Consider the following 5,517-nt stretch of genomic DNA (forward strand, 5'->3'; position numbering starts at 1 on the left):
ATATTTATAATACTGTATTGAAAATAGTAGTGGCTAAAAAATTTTGCGGAATTTGTTATGATTGATGTACATTTGTAATGCTTGATCACTTTCAAGTTCTTATTTTTAAACCGTTTATATATAAAAACATTTTCTTAATAAAAAAATATTTAAAAATATGCAAATTAAAAATGCTTGAGCATGCTTGAAGCTGTTTTAGATGCTTTCAAAAATGTAAAATATTAAAATATTCATAAAACAGTAATGAAATCATAAGTAGCATACAAATATGACCAAATTTGCAATGATTGATGTAAAGCTTGAATACTCCCAATTTACATTTATAAAACTTGAAAGCTTAAAACTACTTTTACAGGACTTTGTTACAACATACATATACTCCAAAATACGTTAAGCCGAAAATGATTAAGCATGCTTGAAACTGGTTTGTGTGCTTGTAAACAATTTTAAGTATCGAAATATTTATGATACAATAATGAAATTAGCAGAAGCACTAAAATTTGCCAGAATGTGCTTTTATTTGTGTATATTTGTGAAGCTTGAATACTTTCTACTTTCAACTTTTAATATTTTAAAACATATCACGTAATTTATGTACAACACTTAATCACTTTTTTAATATCCTTTACAATTTTGGTGTACATGTGCTTAACCTAAAATGATTGAGCATGCTTGAAACTAGTTTGGATGCTTGCAAACAATTCAAAATAAAAAAATAAATATTTATAATACAATAATAAAATGCGTAGTAGTAAAAAATGTGTTATAGTTTGCACTGATTGATATACAATTTTAATGATTGAACACTTGTAACTTAGCATTTTCAAAACTTGAAAGCTTAAAAATATTTACTCATAAAATTTTGTAACATACAAATGATTTTAGCTAAAATTCATTACAATTTTTGCTTGACAAGTATATAAAATGCTTGAGTTATTCAAAATAAAAACATAAGTAAGAAAATTATATGCTTGAATACTATTTTATTGCAGTTCAAATAAATTTTAACTATTTGCACAATGTTTGTGTAGTAGATAGCCAATTGCTAGCAAATGCATTGAAAATTAACGGCATTAGTAATGCTTGATGCAAACGTATAATGCTTGAATATTTTTAAAATTTAATTATGTAATGCTGCTAACGGATTGCAGCATTGCTAACGACATCACATTGCTGACCCTTAAAACTCATATGTAAATAATATTAACAATGCTTGACAAGCATACATTTGCTTGAATGATATTAACACAAGTTATTTATACCTAATAACTTAACGTACCTCCTTGTATGTACTATTTCTTTCACATTCATTAAAAACTAATGAGTTATGCAATGATTGACGAGTACTTATACCGAATGAGCAGTGCAAAAACTATGTATTTACACTCTCTAATAAATGTCGTTTTCGTATTATTACCTATTACTATAAGAACTTCTAAACTTATGAAAATTTTAATGATTGATGTATGCTTGAATACATTTTTTTTTGATAAATATAATCTTCAACGCAGATATTTTTCATACTGTAAATTTCTCTAGTATGTTGAGAACAATTTTGGTCATATTTACAAGCGAACTGTTACATTTTGCTTGAGCTTCCTTATGATTGAACACTTCTGAGTGTGTATTTGCAGAAATTCTTAACACAAGTTAAACCTAAATTTGGATTGAATCAATGCTTGTTGAAATTTGTACATGACTCCAAGCACAGATAAGGTGTTACTTATTCATTATACGTCCATACCTATGATTGAACGTAATGTCTGATTAAAGTTACATTTGGAAAGACTAAAATATGGCTTCAATTTCGTACAAGCAACCTTCTTCCTGCTTTCGTTTGCTCAAATATTAATACAGTTGTGAGCAAACGACAATTTTTATATGGAATTAACCGCAATTTCGCTTTACTTTCAATTTTTTTGGTGTTTCCTTTATATATTCTCTGCTCTTTTTTGCTGTTTGCAACCGCCACTAAAACTGTCTAAAAATTATTTCCGTTATCACTGGCATTCGTATATGGTGAACCGAGTTTTATTTTTAATTTTCGCACGTTTTCCTAATAGTTCTCGATTTTTTTCCGCTGTATGGCTAAGTGTGGATTTCATGGTTAGTATTGGTTGTGATCACATAAATTTTTGCAATTCTGTATTGTACTAGAAATACTTACTTTACTATAGGTTAAGAGCTTGTTGGTGCGACAGATGACATTGTAATGATTTTTATTGTGGGTGCTTTTGTCTATATTTTATTTGAAGGTTCCGATTTAGTTGGGCAACCCAACCTTAGATCACTTTGAATTTTTAGAAAATATTGGATTTTGCAGTAGAAGTAGGGTTCGTGACTAAACTGAAAGTTTTAAGCTCTAGTAGTAAACGTTCAAAAAAATAAAAATGGTTTGGAACTTGGCTATATTCTTAATTTCGTTGCAAGTACTCTTCATTTTTCGAGTTTTTCGAACTTATAAATAAGCAAATTCACAAGACATTTCATCTATCAGCGAAATCGTGTCTTGTCAGTCTTTTCCCAGTCCCAATTCTTCAGCTCCCAACATTATTCTCCATGAATGCATTCTGTTTTGGATAACATGCCTGGCTTAAGCCATTAGTTTTGCTTCATTAGCCACATATTATGTCTGCAGAAATAACATCAGCTGCGCGCCACATTTTTACTCATGCTTTTTACTTAGCTTCATTGTTGTTGTTGTAAAATGGCTTTTAAGTTATGTTAAACACAGTTGGTGACCATTAAAGAGGAATCTTTTAATCTTGCAAATTTTTTATGTCATTCATGCTGCCATTCGCCACAGCTTAACTGAACCCATTAAAATTGTCATCAGCTTTAATGTTGCCGTGACGAGTGTGTACAACATGTTGATGTAGTTGTAATGTTAAAAACAAAAACATTTTAAAGTAAATGGCTGGCGGGAAGTTTGTAAAGCAGGAGCACAAAAAATGGTTACTTGATAAAATATATAAAAAAGTAAGTTTAGCAAAAATGGCGAATAATAAATTGAAAGCATAAAAATCGAATAAACCTAGGGAAAAAACTGAGAAAAATTAATTTTAATAATTATTATTTTAATATTTAGTAATTATTTTAATAAAAATTATTTTTAATAAATTCACTTTTGGTTTTTATTTTAGTAGTTTAAAATTTTTCTTTTTAATTTTTTTTAGTCGTTTTTATAATGTATTTAAATTTTTTTTTTTTAACCTCAAAACCTTTTTTTTATAATTTTTTAATATATTTTACGTTATTTTTGTAAAATATTTAAACATTTTATTTTAACTTAAAAATTAAAATTTGCTTTAGTTTAGAAAAAAGACCTCAAAAAAATTAAAAATTAAAAAAAAAAAATTTTTTGTAATTTTTATTTAAAAATTTTTTGTAATTTTAATTTTTAATTTTTAAATATTTTGATGTTTTGTAAAGAGTTAAAAATTAAAATTACAAAAATTATTTTTAATTATTGAAAAAAGAAACACAAAAATTAAAAAAAAATAAAAATTAAAATTACAAAAAATCTTTATTTTTTTTAATTTTTTTTGTGTTTTTTTTTTCAATAATTAAAAATATTTAAAAATTAAAAATTTAAAAATTAGAATTACGAAAAAAAAAAATTTTTTAATTTTTTAAATTTTTTGTGGTCTTTTTTTTAATTTTAATTAGAAATCAAAATTACAAATTTTTTTTTTTTTTTTTAAATATCAACATATTTAAAATCTCAAAATTAAAATTTCAAATTTTTTTTTTTTAATATTTTGCTCAAATTTGTTTTCTCAAGAGCCTGTTTTAATTTTTTAAAAATATTTTTAAATTCAAAGGGTTTTCTAAAAATAAAGACAAACAATCATAAAGTCTTTTTAAATTCATATTTTTTTAATCTGAAATTTATTTTTTAATTTTTGCATTTTTGCAATTATTTTGTTGAATATTTCAAATTATTTTCTTGTTGCTTTTGTTTTGCTGTTTTTTTTTACCTCCTCTTTAAAATTTTTAATAAATTTTTATGCTCTCACACATTTTTTCCAGTGCACGACTGACAATCGTGACATTAAATTTTAATGACCGACAATATTTTCCATAACTGTACATACACAAGTGCTTCGACACAAAAAATTTAGCAAATATTATTCACATAGGTCGCGTAATGCGCATAATTCATGTGAAGCGACTGGCCACAGCAGGCGGTCCAAGCAAACAGCAGCTAAGCAGAGTAAACAAGCGCTAAACAGACACACAGCACTGTCAACGCTGCACATACAAACACACTCACTTTGAATAACATAGTTGTTTGTCATAAAAATGCAAAACATAATTTGCGTTAAGGCGACTAACAGCGCGAAATTATATACGAAAAAAATTGAGAAAAATGGAGGAAAATAAGAAATTGGAAATGAGCAGTAGTTTAACTGCAGGCAAGGAGCAAGCGCAGCAAGAAGTAAAGAAGAGTAAAAAAAATGCGCGAAAATATTTATGCAGCAACAACGGAATTGCCGCAAACCATTTAAATTATCAAGTCTGCAGCGAGGAAAAATGTGAAAAAATTTAATTACGCTTATTTATATGACAATTAGCATTCGTAGTGTATTTAATGAAAATAAAAAAATTAAAAAACAATTTTAAAAAATTTTGTAAAATTAAAAAAAAAAAATTATGAAATAAAAAAAAATTGTGAAAATAAAAAAAAAAAATTGTAAAATAAAAAAAAAATTGTAAGTAAACAAAATTTTTCCTCACTTCGTTCTCACTTACACGCGCTCCCTGCTAACTAGCTGCATTAAATATGAATTTTATGCAAATGTGCCGCTTGAAATATGAACAATTAGGTGGCAACATTATGAAAGTGTACGCGAAAAACGCAGGAAGTATTATAAGTAGCAAAAATAAATGTTTAATGTGCATAAGCAAGCGGATTAAGTAATTTCATTTCACTTTAAGTATATATTTTCACGCAAAATATTTTTCGTTTATTTTTCTTGCCACTTTTGCATTTGCATAATAATTAATGCGCGCAGACCAACGGCCCAGAACCAGCTGTTGTAGCGAGCATTGCGTGGAAAACTACTAGAAAAGCAAAAAAAATACCAAAAAAATGCAAAAAATAATTAAGAAATAAAATAAAAATTATGTAAAAGCTCTTAATGAGCTGCGTAACGCAGGGCGAATTTGTTGTAGTTTTTATAAATTTTTTTACTAACATTAATTGCAAAATGAGTTATGCACATTATACAAGAATGTTGAATGTGGTATGCCACGGCGTATGAGTAACATGTGTTTCATATGAGTTAGTGGGGATTACCACGCAACGAGGTCGAAATGAAAATGTGCATGAAATTAAATATTTCTGCATTTTTTTTAACAAATATTTTGTATGTACTTATTAAAATAACTTTATGTATGGTATTTAAAAGGGCACAGTTTTGAGTGGTAAATACTATTAATCTGGCCCCTACTAATTATTCGCCCCTTTTATATACTAATCGAGTAGCGTAACTCTTAATAAGGCACGCTTGA

The sequence above is a fragment of the Bactrocera dorsalis genome, chromosome 4 (genome assembly GCF_023373825.1).
Source record: "Bactrocera dorsalis isolate Fly_Bdor chromosome 4, ASM2337382v1, whole genome shotgun sequence".
NCBI classification, from domain to species: Eukaryota; Metazoa; Arthropoda; class Insecta; order Diptera; family Tephritidae; genus Bactrocera; species Bactrocera dorsalis.